Source organism: Podarcis bocagei (genome assembly GCF_964188305.1).
Source record: "Podarcis bocagei genome assembly, chromosome: 8".
In the NCBI taxonomy this organism is placed as follows: domain Eukaryota; kingdom Metazoa; phylum Chordata; class Lepidosauria; order Squamata; family Lacertidae; genus Podarcis; species Podarcis bocagei.
In genome coordinates, this window is record NC_138133.1 from 66,954,770 (window position 1) to 66,976,787 (window position 22,018).

The 22,018-nt window shown below is 42.0% G+C and overlaps 1 protein-coding gene across 1 annotated transcript in view; it reads left to right on the forward strand.

Annotated features, from left to right (window-relative positions):
* The first annotated feature begins 3,647 nt into the window (after positions 1-3,647).
* DPY19L4 (dpy-19 like 4) overlaps positions 3,648-22,018 on the forward strand; it is a 67,395-nt gene continuing 49,024 nt past the window's right edge. Inside the window, exon 1 of the mRNA XM_081204598.1 lies at positions 3,648-4,128. The gene's annotated coding sequence lies outside the window, so the exon portion shown is untranslated. The remainder of the gene's footprint in view (positions 4,129-22,018) is intronic.

Sequence of the window (22,018 nt, forward strand, 5' to 3'; positions counted from 1 at the left end):
TCTTTTGGAAATGAGGCACAGCGGAGACTGTGGTGTCTTTATGATATATGGTTTGTTCAACCTGAGCCTGCAATTGGGGTTGGGGGGAGTTTCACAACACTAACTCCCTAAAAGGATCTTGTTTCTCCCATAGCCACAACCTTGGATTCAGGAAGAGATCCAGCATGGTTCTCTCTCTGTCTGTTTGCTTCTTTGCTTCTAGGTCACATCACTGCATACCCATCTCTATCAGGCTTTGTCCTTCTAACTAACCACAAGCTGGGAGAAGGGCCCCACCCATTTGCTATCTCACACACAGCCTCTTTCCTTTGTTTACTTTAATGGCCTATCACCCAGGCTATCATCTCAACACAGGAAACTGGTGTGGCTTATATTTTAACACTTTCTGGATCCATGTTAGAAGGATCTTGCATGCAGCCTACTCCCTCCCTCCTCAAACTCATAACAATACAAAAGGAACAGTTCCTGCAGATATAGTCAATGGGACTGTATCAGCAAGTCCATATAATCTATGCATAGATTACAAGCTATGCACAGAGTTGGTCACAGCTCTCTGTTAGTTCATTCTAGAAGAATCTGGGCAATTATCCCATGGTGCCCCTACTAATGGTGTGAGAGGAAAATAAGACAAGCCTGTTTTTCATAGCCTGCCATGGCCTTTGGAGTGTCTCAGAGATGTGGGAAGTAGGATGAGGCAATCTGTTTACATAGGCCTGGAGTCCAGTCGTCAGAAGTTTCAATGCTCTGTTCAATACTGTAAATTTAGAGGGAATGTTTACATTTTTTCCTGCATATATGCTCTAGTGAAGTCTTGCCTTCAAGAGTGCCCTGACATGTTTGCAATTCCCTTTATGGCAATCTTCTGCAGGCTTCCATCTCCATTTTATTTATATTTCTGCTGCCAGATAATTCATAGTTTTCAATTCTATGGTGATATTTCTTGTCTTCTGTATGCACAAACTGTCTTTCCATCCAGCAGTGCATTGATTTACAATTTCCCCCTCCTTTGAGAACATAGCCTGCATTATCAGAATTAGCAAAAGTGACTCAACCAGACAAGTTCACTGCCTGTACAGATTATTTTTGAGAAGTCTGTAATAGAGGACAAGAACGATGCGAGGTGAGGTGGGGTGGTGTAATTGGAATGGCATCTCTTCAGGACACAAATACAAAACCAAGTAAACAAAAAAATTGAATTAACAACAACAACAACAACCAAAAGCTGATTAAATTCAAGCAGTGTGTGATGAATTCATAAAATAAATTTAGTGGTATGAGTTAGCCACACTGGGCATATTTTAAACTGTCTTGTTTATTTATCATTCAATAATAGGCAGAATACTTTCAGATATATGTTAAAGTTATGTTATATATGGATTGGTTATCATTTATCTAGATGTCTATGTGTGGCTGCAGTTAGAGCCTCTGATCAATATTGCATTCAATTTTTTTAAAAGCATATTCTCTGTTGTCCCCTATTCATAAAATGTTAAATTCTGGGATCACGCAGGGATTGAGAGCAACAAGGTTATTGTATAGGGTAGCTGTTAGTTACCTGTGTGCAGAATAATGGCTTAATAAGGGGGTGACCCCTAATGAAAATCACATTCTGTTCTTCTTCCTGCCTTGTGATTCGACAATATCACAGTCTGAGAAGAAAAAGGCAAAGGAATGTGGCAGAATGCAAAATGAAACAGAAGCTTGCAACAATTTGTACTGTAAACATCAACTTTGCCAAAGCACTTAAGGTTGCTAAGTGACAATAAAGCACTCTCCAATCACAGAGGTGCAGAATCCAAGCACACCATGATAAGGAACTTGTTTTTAACATTTTCCCCACTAAACAAATATGTGGGTGTTCAGTGGTATGCATCTGTTTGGGTGCTTCGCTTGAGAAATTTTAGGGAGGGACTGGTTTCATGGCTTGGCAAACACCTTCATTAGACCATCTAGAAACAAAAATACTTGTTTGTTTTGTCCCTGCATGTGCCTGAATTTGCAAGTTAATACTGGGTTCAGCCTGCCAAGCACCTCTTTCATTTCAGCACAGCCGCATGCAGAATCTTTGCACAAACCTCGTAAGATCAATAGGATTGTGCAGAATCAGAGCTGGCAGATTGGGAATGGTGAGGGCAAAGGACAGGCACTCAGGAATTGTTTCCTCTCCCGCTGGGTTGCCAACTGACTGGGATGGGGACAAACCTGGTCTGGCTTGGCATTGTGCCTTTAACAACAGCTTGGGGGGCTTTTCATGGCATGGACTAAAGCACTGCCACCTAATCAAGGTCGGCACATCAGGTTCCTGTTAAAGGCAGTAAGGCACTAGAGCAGCTGCTGACAGAACAGTTGGCAATCCTCCTTGGAACAAGGATATAAATGCAAATAAATAATTTGACTTAGACTGACCAGCCCTTCAGATAAAGAAGTTCTTCAAAGAGACGACTGTTCTCTGACAGCTCTTCAAAATAGAGGACTGTCCTCTGTAAAGTGGAAGGCTCTGCAGATAGAAAGATAACATCTGTAGGCATTTAGATTCACACAGTGGGACGTTAATACTAAATGGTGTTAAGCCTTTCTCTGTTGTGTCAGGCCCTTATAGGTATGTATGTCTATTTTCTTTAATGTTTTATCATTACAGTTTTTCCCCCTTCACATGCTGAGATAAAAAATCAGTTAGTGCTGCTTCTTTTCTTTTTAAAAAAAATCAGTTAGTGCTTCTCAGATGTTTCCCTTGATGATCTGTTAAGCAACCTGAATTATAATAAATCCTTAAAGTCAGCAATCAATAAACAAGTTCATAATGATGAATCACAGTATGTTGCTTGTATGGTATTTAGGTTACAAGCTTAGAGATGAAAGAGACTTGCTTTGCGTGTGTTTCAAGACGGTTGTGTGCATTGAAGCACTCATTCCGCACAATAATGTATCTTGTTACCTTGGCTCTTAAACTTTGTAAACACAAACTTGCATATATTAATAAAAAATTACACTCACCTAATTCATTCTGTGAGTAAACAGAAGCCCAGGGATAGGGGGAGAAGACATGCATTGTTGACTTTCATTCTCTTATGTACACTTTTAAAAATTTAGTTTAAAAAAAGCTGCAAGTAAAATCACTTCACTAAGGTTGTCATCTCCCCTCTCCTGCAACTGGGCTCACATGTGTTTAATAATTAAATTCAATAGCTAAAGCCTTCCTAAGAATATTCCCTTGCAGAAAAAAACACTGTACCAGCTACATTTTCTGCCCCCAGATGTTGGATTACAACTCCCGTTATCCCTAATCATTAGTCTTCCTGGCTCGGGCTGAATGTGAGTTGTACTTCAACCACAGCTGGAGGGCATCACATTGGGCATCCCTGAAGTCTAGTTGTATTAGGGGGAGGGGCAACATCTCAGTGGTAAAGCACATGCTTTGCATGCAAAAGGTGCATAACCCCTCCATATCCATGTAGAGATGGAAAAGACCATTGCCTGAAACCCTAGAGTGTGTTGTCTATCAGTAGATGATACTGAGCCAGATGGACTATGTTCTGACTCAGTAGAACGCAACTTCCCGCTTCCTAATCATACGTTACTGTTCAGAAATGTAACGTCAGTGGCTTGTAATTCAAAGATGCTACGCATTTGTTGTCATTCTGAACATGTTGCTACCATTAAGTAACAAACAATAAATTAATTGCTCGTGTCACCTTTCCAATGCTGACTGACTGTGTTCTAATTCCATCTAGGTGGAGATGAAAGAGAATATTGCTTTGTTCTTGAAGGCAGCTGCAGCTACTCACCTCCCAAAGGTCCAAGTGGGGAAGAAAAACTCTCTGATGTAAACAATCAAGACAAACAGAGGTTGGTGATTACATTTTCTGCTGCCCAGGTGAAAGATGTGTAGGGTCCTTTGTGCTATTGAGAGGAATTCAGATGGAAGGAGGTCAATCAGCACAAGAAGAACCCTCATGCAGTTGATAGTTTGATTATGCACAAACCTGCAATCACAAAGCAGTGACTGATGTTTGACATTCTTCAGTGGCTGCTCCTTCAGCAATTTGCCATAAGGCATTTTCACTCAAACAAGGCAGATTCAAAGTTTCAAAATACCAGTGAGCAAGGAACACCTGGAGGCAGAACCAGGTAGGTTTCCTTTATGTTGCAACTGGGCATAATCTAGCTTCTCTCAGTAACTGAGAGAACTGTTTGCATCCCAGGAGATAATCAGACTGAATTCTTACAGCTGCTTAGATGCAGTTATTCTTTTGACTGGTGAAAGGGGGACAGATTGACATTGCAGCTTTTAATATACTAACCTGTTCTCTCTCAAAAAAAGTTCTTTTGCCATTATTTTAAAGTTCAGCCTTATCTTACAGGACTAAACTTAAATCCCCATGCAACCACTTTTCTCAACCTCTTTCTCTGCAGGTGGGGGCCCCATGCCCAGTATTCTCTAGTGACTCTGATATATTGTCTCTTTTGGTCCCCTGCATTTGTTCCCACCTGCAGTTCTTACGTTTTGATAATTCAACGGTAAATTACACATGTCAAAAAGTAAAGGAAGATACTCATAGTTAATATTGCATACATTATTTGTATACAAAAATAGTTTTAAATAACTTAATCGACTAAACAATTAAAAAATAATTGACTAAAGGTTGACAAATATATGTGTAAAGTTAAAGTAACATTTCACTATGTTTTCTATGCTGTGTGTGGCAGGGGTATTGTTTTCATTTGGTACTATGTTATATGTTTTGTGAAATTGTATTGTAAACTGCCCCGTGATCCTCTGATGAAGAGTGGTATAAAAATTTAATTAACAACAACAACAACAACAACAATTTAATAATAAAGGGAAATTGTAATTGTAATTGGTAGACCTGGGTGGAACTTGTCCAGAAACAGTTGTTTCAGTAGAAAAATAAGGAAACATTTTGAATATGTGAAAGAAAATTTAAAAAATCCTTCCAGTAGCACCTTAGAGACCAAATAAGTTTGTTATTGGTATGAGCTTTCGTGTATATGCACACTTCTTCAGATACCATATGCGTTGAATATGCGTTGGTCCAATCATGGTATCCAGAATGTAATAGGACCTAAATCAGATCTCCACTGAGTCCAGCATTCTATTTATAGCCAACCAGATGCCTCTCTTGAGCAGTCCACAGGTAGGGCATAAAGACGATATCCAGCAACTAGTGTACAGTACTGCCAGAGAAGATGGAGGCTACATATCACCATCATGGCAAATAATAATTGATAGATCCATCCTCCATGAAATTGTCTAATTCCCCCTTTAAGACTAGTGGCTCTCAAGATCTTTGACTATCCAGATGTCTTTGGTCTACAGCTCCCATCTTTCCTGACCATTGACCATGCTCACTAGGGCTGATGGGAGTTGGGAGTCCAACATTATCTGGAGGGTCACATCCTCCCCATTCTTGCCATAGCACATTGGTAGCTCATGAAAAAAGTTCCAGGTTTTGCCATTGGCATATTCTGTTAAAAAGTATCAGGTAGCTGTGTAAAAGACCCTTAAATCTAGTCAGCCAGTGTCGGAAGCAGAGTGTTCAACTAATCCGGCCCACAGAGGGATCTCCGCTGGAATGAACCGGCCCAAGCAAGGTAAACCTTGCTGACTCCTGGACTAGATAGAGCAAAGCTCTTCTTCTTCTGTCAAGTTACCTATACTGTTACCTATATCTACTTTCTCCACACCTTGATTTTTTTAAATCCTCCCCCCCCCCACTCTTTGTTCACTCTGGCTACCTCAACCTGTATCAAGTTTTACTAAATTTTTGCTAGTGACCCAAACTCTGCCGCCTGACGTTTAAGAAGGATGTCTGTATCTTACGACTGGGGAACTGAATAAAGCACCAATCTGTTGTTTGTGCCAGAACAATATATTACTGTATGAAACTGCCGCTTATCTATTCCAAAGGCAACAAAGGAGGCAGCCATAATGAAAGACTGTCTTCAGGTGAAATCGGGAGACTCTTATATAATTGCACAAAAAAGGGATGGTAAAAAAAGGGATGAGCAGCCACCTCATACATATTCAGCAAAATCAGTGAATTATATTCATGGCCGTGCATAAATAACATAGGTTTCCTCTGTAGCATTTTAGAGTCATTGCATTATGTAGTCTGATGTGAGTAATTTTATCCTTTAGATTCTCCGTGTAATTGCGTAGATATTTAATAGTCTTAAAAAGTTTGATGACTAGCCTAATACCGTTAATTCGACTTGCCGCCCACAGTATGTCAGTCAGATCCACTCTCTCACAACATTCAAAAGAACTTTCCCCTCTGCTAATAGCTTTTAGCAAGGGAGACCATCCACCAAGCCTTGTGGCAGAATAGCTTGTGAGTGGTTTAAGTGATACTAGGCGGTGGTGGTCATATCTCAAGGAAAAGTCAAGGCCAGCCCGAGGTGGGAGGGGAACATCAGCTTCTCCGCTCCAAGGCAGTTTTATTACTGGTGGCATGCAACAGAAGCTCCAGCACTGAGGGTCATCTGCCATTACCCAAAATGCCCCAATGTAACATTGCTCCAGGGCATCGTCATGGACTAGTTGGATGCCAAGGAGCTGTGGGAGGCATCAGCTGCAGAAGCCCTTAGGGAACTCCCAGGAGAGGAAAGCGCAGAGCCAGGGGATTGGTGGTGGGACAACAAGGAGTGGTTACAGATTGGAAGGAGAAGGTGACAGGGTTAAGTAAACAGGAAGATGCTGCAGCAGAGCACAGTTCAGACTGCGAGGCAGAAGCAGGGGCTGGGGAGAAGTGGGGGAGAGGCAGGCTGCTGAAGAAGCCAGGGAGTCTCCCACTTCTGATGCCCCGAAAACATGAATGTGCATCTGTGGATGGGGAAATGTAGTGTGGACAGAAGCACTGCCCACAATCATCCCAATCATAGGAGCCAACTCTTAGGGGCCGAGGTCTCCCCCATAAAATATTTGAGGAAGCCACCCCTCAAATTTGGTGAGCATTGCCATTCAAATGGTTTGTGTGCACCACATATGCAGGGCAGAGTTTAACTTGCCCCTCATATTTTATTCAAGTTGGCACCCTTGCCCCCATTGTACCCCCTGCATGTAGTCTAATCCCACTCTAATCTCACAGCTTTTCCTTGTGTTGAGTGTGGAAGGCCTGCAACTTTTACTCAAGGTCACTTGAGCATGTGTACAGCCCTCTGCGTGACTGCGGACCCTGATAAAGCAGGGAGTCCCTTCCTGATTACACATGGTTTTCTGCTCAAATTTAAGTAAATGTGGTGAGTAAAAGTTCCCTGCAAAGCATCGCCCTCTCAACTCAAGGAAAATTGTGGAGTGGGATGGTGGGAAAACATGCACAAGGATGTCAGGGTGGAGCTTGTATGCACTTATCACACCCTTGTCCCCCACCCACAGTTTTTGTTCAGACAAATTGCTAGATACACCTGCTGACATGCCAGAAAGAAAGGAAATTATTAACTCTCAATAGAACACCAAAATTCACCCACTCATGTTGTTATTATTTCCCCAATCACCCTGTTAGGAGTTCCTCTGTTGGAGGGCTCAGTTCCAGGCATAAAGAGGGAATAATCCTGGGGATTGTGTGTCAGGCAGCTCCAGTTTAGATAGTGAGAGCATGAAATCATTGCCAGTTCCATGCCCTTTCAGTAGCAAAGGATGCTGGATTTAACACATCCATTGGAACCAGCCAGCCACTTCCTCATCTGCAGGCATCAATCTTGACATATTCAGTCATCAGTTCTTGACTCTCTGTTGGAGGGTGGGTGTGGATTGATGGTCCTGCCTCATCTTGTTCTGTCATTGCCAACTAGGGTGACTGTGTGTCCTACTTTACAGGCCTCTGTCTGAAATGCTCTCTAAGTCACTGCCCAGTTTAAAGGTAAAGAACAGTCAATAGGCGGATCAGGGACCTTGAGGGTGCCCTTTGAAAGTAAGCTCCTGAACAGCACTACCATGAAATATATGTCTATTTAAATTAAAATGCTCATCCAAAAATACACAAAGGAGGACAAGTCTTACTCCACTCCACTTAAAAGATTAGCACCACAGTAGAGGGTAGCTTTACTACCAAAGGACTGGATTAATAAAAATGTCTTAGGCTGGCACCTAAAAACTGACAATGATAGTGCCAGGTGTGTTTTCCTTGGAAACACATTCCACTAACAGGCTACGGATCAAGTTGATGTAATTTCTTTCTTAAGCAGCACATGGCTCATTAACCTATTTTATTATTGAAAGGGTTTTTTATTTAAAAAAAATGGATATTAGTATTTTTTCCTCTGTGCTGCTTGCCATTCCCCCCCCCCCATATCAAGAATGAGCTGCTAAGGTATGTATGTATGTATCTATGTATGTATGTGTTTTTTCTACCCCTGCTGCCCACTATATAGTGGCAGCTTAAATATATATATCAAATTCATTAGTAACTGAAAATCAGTAAAACACAAATTAAAAACAAGCAAACATTGCTTATAGCTGTGTGCTCTTGTCAGTAAAATGTTTCCTTATACAGCTGTGTGCATGAAAAACAGTTTTCGGTTGATGCCTAGATGTTCTGTGCACCATTCACTGTTTCTAGAAACGAATTACAGATGAAGTTCAAAACTAAGTAGGTTAAAAAAAGAAGAAGTTTCTGTGAGGCTTTGATTCCTCCCATTGACCCATTGATCCTTCACAAATCCCACAATGCCAAGCACTCAGATCTAGTTTCCTCTTTTGAAGCCACCAGAGCATGTTTATAGTTGTTCCCAAAAAAAGTATTAATGCCCTTGCAGTTATTTATGCTGCTTAATTTAGCAAGGACATATACAGTATGCAGAACCAGGCCAGCACACATTCATTTCTTATTATGTCACCAGGAGAGGAACTGCATTCTGCCCATCACATTTCTCTGCTTAGTGTAAAATGATCTGGGCTTGAATGGATCATATTATGATGGCTTGCCAAGATAACAGGCATCCTTGATGGTTTTTCTCTCTCTCACCACCAGTACCTATTCCACAGAATCCCTGTGTTTGATTTTTCCACTTCCTCATACTTTTTACATAAGCATTTAAAGCCGCTGTTGCTTCTAGCAAAAGGTCTCCTGGCCAAGGATGGCTTATACAGACAGTGTGGAGAAAGTAGGCACTAGAGAACTGGACATGTACCGGAATATCTGATTCCTTTTGTAGAAGGCAGGATCTAGACTCAATCTAACTTGAAAGCAGTATATTGAGGACAAGCACGGATGATTCCGGACTGAGAAAAAAATGACATTTTTGTGCTATAAACGCGTACACAGCCTTAGAATAATGAATTATGTGCTCAAAACCAGATTCTATGCCTATTCCGTGGCATGACTGAGGAACTGTAGAATACATACTACGAGGCTCAGGGCTGCCTATGGAGAGATCCATAAAAGAATTTGTGCTCACATTCAACAACAGCCACATGGATGCTGTTAGCCCAGAGATGGAAAGAAGAAATAACCCCAACCAGAGAAGAATGGCAAACCAAGTTGATGGACTATGCTGAAATGGCAAAATTAGCTGGGAAGCTCAGAAATCAAGAGGACAAAAACTTTAAAAAAGAATGGGAAAAGTTCACAATCTACTTACAAGACCAGTAAGCAGGTTAAAACATTAGCAGGATTTTAACCACACTTGTAAAGTAACAGAAAGTATGGATAATGTGGAAGGATAATAATTTGGACAAGTGTTGATATGGAGTTGTAAATATTATCATTAGGACCCATGGAAGGGATGGGGGGGAAGTCAGGCGGTTCAGAGCAATCTCAATATTTGGATCTTGAAATATTTTTTGATGTATGCTTATATTTTTTGAAAATCAAATAAAAAAATTATATATACAGTGATACCTTGGGTTAAGTACTTAATTTGTTCCGGAGGTACTTTCTTAACCTGAAACTGTTCTTAACCTGAAGCACCACTTTAGCTAATGGGGCCTCCTGCTGCTGCCGCGCCGCCGTAGCACAATTTCTGTTCTCATCCTGAAGCAAAGTTCTTAACCCGAGGTACTATTTCTGGGTTAGCTGAGTCTGTAACCTGAAGCGTATTTAACCTGAAGCGTATGTAACCCGAGGTACCACTGTATATAAAAAGAATTTGTGCTCTCATGGATTCTGGAACATATAGATCTGTATTCTAGCTCTGGTACAGTTGCCACGACTTAAGAGAACCAGGCATTCCACACACCTGGTGCCCTCCAGATATTTTGGACTATAACTTCCAACTTCGCTGACTGTTGACCATGCTGGGAAGGCACTAAGTTGCTGAAGGCTGCAATAGATTAATTAAAACCTGCATACTTGCCCAGAAATCTAGAAGAATATGTCTGTATTGCCTTTGCCTCGTGCTTTTCCTGCGCCAACTGGGACAAGCAGTATCACCACCCAAGATGGCATACGTCAGTGACATAACTCACCTTAGAGAGAACTGGACTTTTAACCGTTGATGGCTGGTGTTACATCATATCCCGTGATGCCATTGCTCCTGCTCATCAAGGCTTCCCTTAAATTATGTAACAATTTTTTTCTGTGTGATCACTCATTTCATAATACATCACACTGGTACATCTCTAAACTTCCTCCTTCCCATCTCTCCCCTGCCTCCGTATTTCACAATGATAATAAAGGATCGAACCAGATTATGGGACGCAAACTAAGAAGAAGAAGAAGAAGAGTTTGGATTTGATATCCCGCTTTAATGTGTGTGATTTTGGGTAGTGACCCAAAGGAGTCTCTAAGTGGCTAACATTCTCCTTTCCCTTCCTCCCCCACAACAAACACTCTGTGAGGTGAATGAGGCTGAGAGTCTTCAGAGAAGTGTGACTAGCCCAAGGTCACCCAGCAGCTACATGTGGAGGAGCAGGGACGCGAACCCAGTTCACCAGATTACGAGACTACTGCTCTTAACCACTACACCACACCACACTAGGGATGTGTCTCTCCTATGCTACTAACTACTGTATAGTTAAGCTAACCCCATATATTGGGGATCAGAATATTGTTATCAGAGTAGACGTTTTTACTAGATAAAAGTAGGTTTGACCCCAGCACCTTTCTCTCTTGCTCTTATGTGAACAGAACCTGGCAGTTTTGCCTAACCTTAAGTGTTCCCGGCTCATTATGATGTGATGTGAAAAGCCAGCAAGTTCCAGTGATTATGCAATTTGGGAAGGGATTGCATATATCCCCCTCTTGATGTTTGGAGGATTGGAGGAAGCATCTGGTCTTTCTTGTTTACTACAGCTACATTCCCCAGGAAGTTGGATTGAAGGGCTCCTAGGAACATATTTTTAAGGAAATTCTCTTTACTTCCTGAAAATATCCAATTCAGTAACAAACATTTTGAGACTAATGTGTCATCTGCAACTTATTATTTCTGTTACGTGCTTCAGCCTGGGACACAGGAATATATAGTTATTGGGAAAACATAAGGGGCAAGGACTGTTTTCAGGTAAAAACCCGTTCCTGAGCTTCATCAAACTCATATTGTGCTCACATCCTCACGTTGCACTCAAAAGTATTACATTGCGGTCAGAACTTCACAGGAAAACTCAGCACAGCACAGAACGGAGTTAGTAAAGGGCAGAGACGGCGCTTTCAGTCTTACATATCTGATGTTAGGCACCTAGATCATAGAGACATAAATAAAACAGGAGAGGGGGAAATAAGGCCTTTAAATATGGCTCAAGGTACCTAAAAGGCAGCTAGTGTTAACTTACAGGTATTATTTATGGTCTGGTATGTGCTTGAATAAGTGTCAGCAGTTGCTCAAGCAAGTAGTTCAACAGCATGTTTAAAATGAGCATATTACAAGCAGACCATGTTTTTAAAAAGCATCTTTCCCCCCCCCCCCCAAGTCTGCTTTCCCACCCTAAAGGTATGCAGCTGAACTGCCTGCCATTGGCAATTGTTAAGTTACAGCTGGGGAAAAGTTGCAGAACCTGTCCTGATTTATGAAAAGCAGTTGGCTTTGCAAATGTCAAGATTCCTTATGGGAGCAAACAACAGCGGCACTTTTTACAGATTGGGAAGTTACTCCCACGTTCTGGGTGCCACTCCTGTGATAACACAGCCGCTGGTTCTCCCAAACATCCTCCCATTGTTAGAGATTTTATCATATTTGTAAGGAATGCATTTTTTTAAAACCCTCAGTATCTCTTTTCAAAATTGTAATAATATCAGAAGACTGTAGATATCCATCATACCAAAACTCTTGCAGTTATGAAGTCTTGCTGCAGGTGTGCGAATGGGACAGAAAAAGGGAAGGGAAAACTATCTCTCAACAAACAGGTAGGTCAGCTATTTCAGGTCCTTTGTGGGGGCACAGAGGGTCTTTGTTAGCCTTGTAAGTCTGGTACTCGGAGCAATTGGTTCTGCTTCCTTGTTTGATGTCACAGCTTTAATACTACAGAGCACCACATAGCTTGCTTCTGTGAAGCAATGGGGAAAACATTGCTCTTGCATTCCAAGGCCCATAGAAACTCTTTACTTAAATGGTCAAAACTTGGATAAACATATTAGGGGTGAAGGTTCAGCAAGTGGTTCTATTTTACTGTGAAGAAGAAAAAGGGTGCCTCTGAGCATGTGCAGTATGCCTTTCTCTTACCATGGATTGCCTACCACTATGTATCTTTCAGGGGGGGCGGGGGGACTGCTAGGATAAATGATATGGCTTACAGCCAGACTTGGTTTCTGCTTCCTTAAAAATTAAATCATCTCCTTTGCCCTCCAATCCTGTTCAAAATTCAGATATTATATATTAATTGTCCTAGATATTCCCATGCTGGGCCAGATTTGGAGTACAATTTATAACATCTCAAATCCTCACATTTTATAACTTCCTGTCCATTCACTGATACCCTGATTGAGTGATTTAACACAGCTAAAGGAACTGGAATGTCTTGTGTTCAGTATCAAATGTAAGGGCAGCTTGATCTATAAATAAACTTAAGATGAGGAGGGAGAAAGAGATATTTATTTGAGAAATCAGTTTCTCCTAGTTTTGTGTAAGTGCCCCACTCTGTTTTGTTATTAAGTGACTGGTGTTTTTTCTTAATGAATGAAAATAAACTAAAAAAGCAATGACCTCTAACCAATGCAGTGCAGCACAGATGGCTCTATTTGGAACACAATGTGTTGGAAAAACAGTACAGACAACTATTACGCCACCAGCAGAAACAATGAGTCAGCTCTGCCAAGGTTGTTATGTTGGATGATAAACACAACTGACTATAGATCCAGATGTAAACAGAATTAAGTCAGAAGGCTTGTTATATCACAGACAAGGAAATGTAACATATTGGCTCTGAGTATTACTCAGGATTGCAAACACTTTGTAAACATCTGATTATGTGGCCCCAGGTTTACTCCTATCTTCTATTTATGCAGAGTACTGAATGAATTAACATGAAAGGAGACCCAAGCTTAGCCATATTCTGTGACCCACATCACTGACCCATAAACCATGCTCTTTCCTATAGGTAGATTTCATAGATATACATAGATACAGATGAGTGCTTTGCCAACATAATATCATGTGAAATTTCTCCATTGCATGGAAGAAACAGATATTTAACTTGTAATGCTGAGTGGCCCACAAGTATTTTTATCTGCACAGCTCTAAGGGCAGCTGCGATCCACTAAGGCGGCAGTCCTAATCCCACTTTCCTTGAAGTAAGCCCTAGTGAATTCAGTAGGACTTACTCTGAGTAGACATGGTTAGGACTGCAGCCTAAGTTTTTGACCACACAAAATGGGCAGTGGCCTGTAAAATTATGTGACATCATTGCCTAATACAATAATTTTGTATTTTCTTATTCTTCCATGGCCAAGACTCCTCCTAGTTTTCTTTAGGTGTTATATGGAACTGACGAAGGAGATAATGGATTAACCCAGAATATCTGAAAAATCAGACAGTTTAGGGTGGGGAGAGATGGAAATACAGATAAAGGTAACTTGGTAAAGGCTATGAAATGAATGAGAAAGATCATGACATTGATTTTTGCATGTGTGTGAATTTGGCCTCATCTGTGCACAGAATCCTAAGCAGCTTCCAAGCAACTGAATGCTGCTGGGTCAAGGATTCATGAAATTAATGAGCACTTACCTATTATTTTTACTGGAAATGATCTGACCTATAGGGGGAAACAAGGCTTTTCCAGCAATTTTAAGTAGAACATGGATCAATAGGGGACATAGCTACTGCATTTGCTGTGCTTGCAGTGTTGTATAGGCAAGCCTTTTTTTGAACATCCATACACTGAACTACTTGATCACTTTGAAAGAGGCATAGTTTTCTCAAACTTCTAGCCAGTATTAGAGATTATTACTGTATTGGCAGATGGCAACAGCCTAAAACGCCATACTTGATAGTGGGACCACAAATTCAGGTTTCGTCAAGATTAATATTATTATTTATTAAATTTGTATGTCACTCTTCATCAATAGATCTCAGGGCATTTCACAGCATATGACGATCAGTCATTATGGGGAATCCAGAACAATTTATTAGACACAAATAAACTTTCACTGAAACTTTAAGGACTAACCTTTCTTTTTCTTTGCTTGGTATTGACATGTTTTCATACCTTTCAGTACAGCATTTCAGTAGGCTTTGCAATATTTATTTACAGCCTTTTCCTTGAATTCATAGCAGACGTCTAGCCAAAAAGTAAAAATAAGTTTTTCATAATAAATTCCAGCCGTGCAAACTCCATAGCATGTGAAACTCATTATGAGATCCCCACTCCACCCCCTCATGTGTTTTCAGTGCCATCTCACAATTCTATTTAAAATGTAGGAAACAAAATAGAAACCATATTTCCGCCTTTCAGCCTCTCCTGTGATATTTATGTGCATTTTTGAGCGACTCTAATTCAGTTTCGAATGCACAGAAACCCAGGTTTTAAACCGACTGAGGTTGATGAAAAGGAAACTGTTAGGCATGGCAGTTAAGTGGATGCTCCATATACAGAGAAACAAGATACCGCTAGGTCAGAGGTAGGCGACCTAAGGCCCAGGGGCCGGATGCAGCCCAATCGCCTTCTCAATCCAGTCTGCGGATGGTCCGGGAATCAGCATGTTTTTACATGAGTAGAATGTGTGCTTTTATTTAAAATGCATCTCTGGGTTATTTGTGGGGCATAGGAATTCGTTCTCCCCCCCAAAAAAAATAGTCCGGTACCCCACTAGGTCTGAGGGACAGTGGACCGGCCCACGGCTGAAAAAGGTTGCTGACCCCTGCTCTAGGAACAAATAGGAACAACATCACCTCAGCCCCCTGCATACGAGCACCAAAAGTTATGCACCTGACCACTGTTGGAAACAGTGGAGTAGGGACTGGGCTTTTGTTTGATCCAGCAAAGGAATTTCTACGCATGTAAATGCATATTTATATTTACATGTCAGCCTTTACATGCTTTATATTGATGAATGAACCAATGTGCTCAGCCTAATGAATGGTTAGTTATCCATTCAGCACAATTACATATTTGTATGCTTCCCAGATTACACAACTGAAAGAGTGTTCTCTCCTACATAAGCTAATGTTGGGTGGAGTGACTTTTACAGTGGGAGAAACCTCTCATGCGAAGGGAAGTCAAGCTGCAGCAGTAGTGATGTCAAACATTCAAGAGTACTAATCAAAGCAGTTTTGAAGACACGAGACATATCTTGGCCTGCCCTTGAAAACAGGTTGAGGGAGGAATTCCCTTACATATGAACATATGGAACAAAACCTCAAAGTCTTCTGGTACTAGGGCAACACTGTTTCTGAAGGGGGCAGTTTGGAGGAGGGAGGCAGTGGAAAGAAGGGGGACTCCCTTGCTACCTTATTTGCTGTTTTTCTCCACATGGCTCCAGGTGTACGTGTGTTACTATGATGTCAGGACCATGGAGAGTCAGACAGGCAGACCTGCACACAGTTCATTGGAAGGGCCAAAGAAGAGTATTGTTATGAATTTGGGTGGGGGTAGGCCGTATGCCGAGACCCTTCTAACCTCTGAATCCAGCAAGTGTTAAAATACAAGCCTGGATAGGTTCCTGATGAGGTGATCACTTGGGTGATGGGCCATTAAGGAGAAGGGGCTCTGTGTGAGACAGCACATGGGTGGGGGGGTGCAAGATGGCAAATGGGTGGGACCGCTTCCCCAACTTGCGGATAGTTAGAAAGAAAAAGTCAGGGTTGAGGGCAGAGAGTTTGGGGCAGTGATGCAAACTAGAAGAAAAAGCTACAAGCTGGAGAGAGGGAGAGAGAACAATGCTTGTTTTCTGTTTGAATCCAAGGCTGTAACTATGGGAGATGAAAGCCCTCCATCGTAGGCTCAGGTTGTATATATGTCTAAATAAGCCATATACAGTGGTACCTTGCAAGACGAATGTCTCGCAAGACGGAAAACTCGCAAAATGAAAGGGTTTTTGGTTTTTTGAGTTGCTTCGCAAGACGATTTTCCCTATGGGCTTGCTTCGCAAGATGGAAACGTCTTGCAAGTTTGTTTCCTTTTTCTTAAAATCGTTAATACAGTTGCGACTTGACTTCGAGGAGCAACTCATAGCACGCGGTGTGGTAGCCTTTTTTGAGGTTTTTGAAGACTTTGGTGATTTTTGAAGCTTTTCCAAAACTTTTCCGAAACCGTGCTTCGCAAGACGAAAAAAAACGCAAGACGAAAAAACTTGTGGAACGAATTAATTTCATCTTGCGAGGCACCACTGTATTAAAAAAAGACGCCACAGTCTCTGTTGTGTCTCATTCCAAAGGAAACATGAGCCCTGGGTAAGTGCCTGGAATATTGCACTGCTCGGAAATTGGGGTGGTGTGCAACAGTATGTAGCTCAGGTCAACCTGAAGTCAAGGTCCAGAGTAGCAACCCAAGATCAGAGAACCCACAGAGAGATTTGCAGTTGGGGAGCGTGCTCTTGCACTCAGCTTCCACTTGTGAGCTTCCCCTGGACATCTGGCTGACCACTGTGAGAACAGAATGCTAGATAGGCCTTTCGCCCGAACTTTTTATGTTCTGGAATTCAAGTCGAGTTCCAAAAAGGGCAAGGTAAGGTGTAGGAATCTCAAGAGCAACTGTTGCATTTGACAAATTCCACAGAATGAGGAACCAGGCCTGAGGCAACAGTTGTTGCTAAAAAATGGAAAAAGGAGGTCAAAAGGGGGCACATATTTGCATAAAAACTGCCTTTGCTAATTTACATGAATAGATGCAAAAATGTAGCAACTGTTTTTTCAGGGTGGGGGAAAACTGTACAGTACAGTGGTACCTCGGGTTAAGTACTTAATTCATTCCGGAGGTCTGTACTTAACCTGAAACTGTTCTTAACCTGAAGCACCACTTTAGCTAATGGGGCCTCCTGCTGCTGCTGCGCCACCAGAGCATGATTTCAGTTCTCAACCTGAAGCAAAGTTCTTAACCTGAAGCACTATTTGTGGGTTAGCAGAGTCTGTAACCTGAAGCGTATGTAACCCAAGGTACCACTATACTATAAAAATCTGTACAGTGGTACCTTGGTTTAAGAACAGCTTAGTTTATGAACAACTTGGATTAAGAACGCTGCAAACCGGGAAGTAGGTGTTTTGGTTTGTGAACTTTGTCTTGGAATAAGAACATGTTTTGCTTCCTGTTGAGTGTGTTCCATTTGTAAATTGAGTCCCCCGCTGCTATGGGAAAGCACGCCTTGGTTTAAGAACACTTTGGTTTAAGAACGGACTTTCGGAACGGATTAGGTTCCTAAACCAAGGTACCACTGTAATGCACTTTCTGTAATAAGAGGGGCTTGTCCTGATGTCCTTGGCCAAAAATATCTCCTTCCCTTATTTGTGTGAACTACCAGGATATGCCAGCTGGATGCTGAGTTCCATTCCAGAGATGGTTACACTTTCGTGTTTATATATAAAGTTCATAGAATGATTAACAGCACAGTCCTATAATTGTCTAAGAAATAAGTGCAACTGAGTTGAATGAGTCTTATTCCCAGGTAAGTGGGTGCAAGACTGCAGCCTTAGGACCCAGCAGGATAAAAATGTGCTCTTTAAATGGTTCTCTTTAACTGGTATTGTTTGTGGTAGGGAGAAGGCACAGTCTTGAATGAAGGCTGGTTCACACTTCATCCTGCTTCCAGAGATCACAAGAGTTTTCTCAAGACATTTCTAAATATATCCTAGCGCTAATTAGAGTTATGGCTGAACTGTAGAATTGCAATATTTTAAACATACCAAGTAGGTTTCTAGATCTTTTAGATTTTAAGCCTTGGGTTCATCCCCCACCCAATCTCTCTTTCTTTCAAGTGCCCCCCCCCCGGTTTATTTAATGTTGGGTCAAAATTTGTAGGTGATTTTTTAAAAAGAATGTCCTGTAATTATGATAGTGACTTCTTCATTCCCAGACTAAAACCAAATACTTCTAGCAAATGAAAGACTGCAATATGCCTGCCACTTCCAGAAGTGTATGTGGCACCATTGAATTCCATGGTGTGATGTACCAGTGTGTGTGTGTTGGGGTGAATTTGTTATCAACTGGTCTGTTTTGAATTGGAAAACATGTCAGGCTACAGGTGCTTAAATTGGGTGGTCATGTGCTCTACTTTACCAAAGACAGTCCTATGTTTGAAGGCACCATTTCTTTCAAAGAGTGCCCAGTCAAAGTTTATCTTAAGAATAAAAATTAATAAGGACCAGGTGCCTGGCAGGTGCCCACCAGCACAGGTCACCTGCTCTGGCTTCCCCACTTTGGTGAGATGTATTTCTATTCAAATTATAGTATTTACTTCTAAATTTGCACATTTGCTCACATGATTAGCCACTAGGCTATACCAGGACCAGTTTCCTTAGCTACTGAGCAAAATTGGTCACAATAACACCCACCCAGCGCAGGCCGTATCCTGCAATAATAAACTTGTTTGTTTATTTACCAGATTTTTATCCCATCTTTTCATCAAAAAGCTCAAATTGGCAGACATAGTTTCCTCTTCCCAGTTTTATTCTCACAACAACCCTATTAGGCAGGTTAGGCTGAGTAGCTCAAGGTCACCAAGATAATTTTGTGGCTGAGTAAGGATTTGAACTCTGGTCCCCCAGGCTGTAGTCCAATACTAACCACTATACCACACTGACTTTCTGAAATGCAAAATATGAAGGCTGGGGCACTGGGATATGCCATTCATTATAACAAAGACTGTTATATGCTGATCTGGTAATTGCCCAGTGTTGGAAGCATGATGCAGAAGTGTGGTGCACAACTGCTGATGGTTGCACTAGCGAAAGGTTGCCCTTATGGTCCAAAAGTTCAACCCTGACATTTACATTTAATAAAAATCGGAAGAATACAGTAAACTGCCCCTGGGACATGGACTTAATCCCAACATTACTAATGAGAAGGATGGGACACCTTTGCAGCTCATTAACGCAGAATCACAGTTTCATTCCTGGAATCAAGTCCAAACTGCAGCATAGTTGGCCATAAAACTATATGACACAGAAGCTCCTGAGGGTTTTGTGCTCAATGAACTCAGGATGCACAGTTCAGAAGCCACTTGTTCAGGCCTGCTCTGTTATTTGTTTAACAAGCCAGAGAATGTGACTATTTCAGATCTTTTAACATTAATTCTACCCTTGGCTGGTCCTGTGAAAACTGTTTTATGACTGTGCAGTGCAGCCTAAGCTAGATGTGAGGTGGGAGATCTGTGATGCCCAAAGCATTTTTCTCTATTAATTGAAGATCAAGGAAGCGGCACTCTTGAGAGAAAGTGCTTAACCCTTTTCTCCTGAACCCCTCGCTCTCCCCTCTCCCTTGAAGCTAATGTTAGATTCACAGAGATGGGGTGGGTGGGTGGGAGACAAACAGAAGCAGAGATCTGGTATGGTGTAGTGGTTAAAGTGTCGGGCTAGGACCTGGGAGACCAGGGTTCAAATCTCCACTCAGCTCACTGGGTGACCTTGGGCCAGTCCCTGCCTCTCAGAACGACCTGCTTTACAAAGTTGCTGTGAGTATTAAATGAGAAGGGGAAGAACCTTGAGCTTATTGGAGGGGAGGTAGGATATGAATGCCAATAATAAATAAGTAGATAAATAAATAGCAGCAACACGCTGCTAAAAGGAAGGCGGGCTTCATTTTAGTAGTGCATTGCTGCCTGCGAGGTGCTCTGAAGTCCTGACTTTGGGATTTCAAAGTGTGATGTCATTTGTGATGTCACTTGATTGACAGGTGGGAGGTCCCACCCACATGTCAAATTTGGCCTGCAGAGCGAAAATGGTTCCTCACCCCACCAAAGGCAGGGCTGATGTGTGGTGTGAGCAACGGCTAAGTTTAGATCAGCATAGCTGCCTGCATTTTGGGCCTCGTCTTGAGGAGTTTTGGGCCCAAACCAGTAGTCTGGAGTCTGGACTGAATGACAAACCAGGAGGCAGGATCAAGAACCAAGCCGGAAGCTGGGCCCTAAGAATACAGGAACACAAAGGCTTACCTGGAACAAGGGTAGTCTGTGATAGTCCCTCCTGTCTAGGTGAATCCAGCCTGGGTGGGCAGGATTAGTGCAGGGCCTAGGCAGACATTACATCATACAGTCCGGTGGATCACTGATCAGGGCTGCTGCACACAGACGCAGAGTTCCCAGTTCAAGCCCTGATGCCACTGTGCCACCATAGATTCTCAACAGTATGGGCACATAAGAACATAAGAATCACCTTGCTTGATCAGACCAAGGCCCTCTCTAGTACATCATCTGGTTTCTACTACCAGTGAGCCGGATCCTCCTGACAGAGTCATACCAGGACCAGAGCTAGCCAAACTCTGAACTAGGGAAAGATGCAGTTTTAATTGCGTCGACGAGAGAACCTCACCTACTGTGACAGGATTGGGCATTACAATAATTACACTGCTTTAATAAAACAGAGTGAAGTGTCAGCTTCACTGACACACTGAAAGGCGTTAATGGAATCCTATCATAACAAATAAGGGTCTTTATTGCATTATGCAATGGCACATCGCAAAATGGTAGCACTTCTTCATGGGGAGCATGACATTCTAAGTGAAAAGTGGGAACAGCGCCAGATGTAGATGTTTTTCATGTAGCTGGCATGAGGATGACAGATTTCCTTTTAAATTCACCTTGTTCTTCCTTCCAAAGGACTCATTTCAGTTAGCCACCCTCCCTCACTCCAGTGCTATTGTAAAAAGAGTGGCGTTCTGATTCTTAGAAACTTAGGCCCTAAACATCCTGGAATGGCTTGTTACCATGGTATCTTTGGTCTTGATAACTCTTACAAGGTCAGGCAAAACAAACAAACATAACAGTTATGTCTAATTTTTCTCTTCTGTGTTAGTTGGACGTGTACCAAACTGCCTGTGCGTTGTCGTTGGTTACAGAAGAAATTCTGAAACATCCCCCTCCCCTACGACAACTTGAAATTTGCTGGGATAATTGGTGGACCCTTTAATGACTTTGCTATGTAGCATTCTTAAGGAAATCAGCCCTGAGTGCTCACTGGAAGGACAGATCCTGAAGCTGAGGCTCCAATACTTTGGCTCCAATACTTTGGCCACCTCATGAGAAGAAAAGACTCCCTGGAAAAGACCCTGATGTTGGGAAAGATGGAGGGCACAAGGAGAAGGGGACGGCAGAGGACGAGATGGTTGGACAGTGTTCTCGAAGCTACCAGCATGAGTTTGACCAAACTGCGGGAGGCAGTGGAAGACAGGAGTGCCTGGCGAGCTCTGGTCCATGGGGTCACGAAGAGTCGGACACGACTAAACAACAACAACAACAAAATGTAGCATAGAATGTTGTAGCATACATTGTGATGCACTGTGCTAGACGCTGTGTGACTTTTAATTGCATTTAATTGCTTCATATATGTATGTGTTTGTATACACACACACAAACATTTTTGTATTCCATAAAGTACAAATGTTAATACAATAAAATACAAGCCAGTGCGGTGTAGCATAGAATCATAGAATCATAGAGTTGGAAGAGACCACAAGGGCCATCGAGTCCAACCCCCTGCCAAG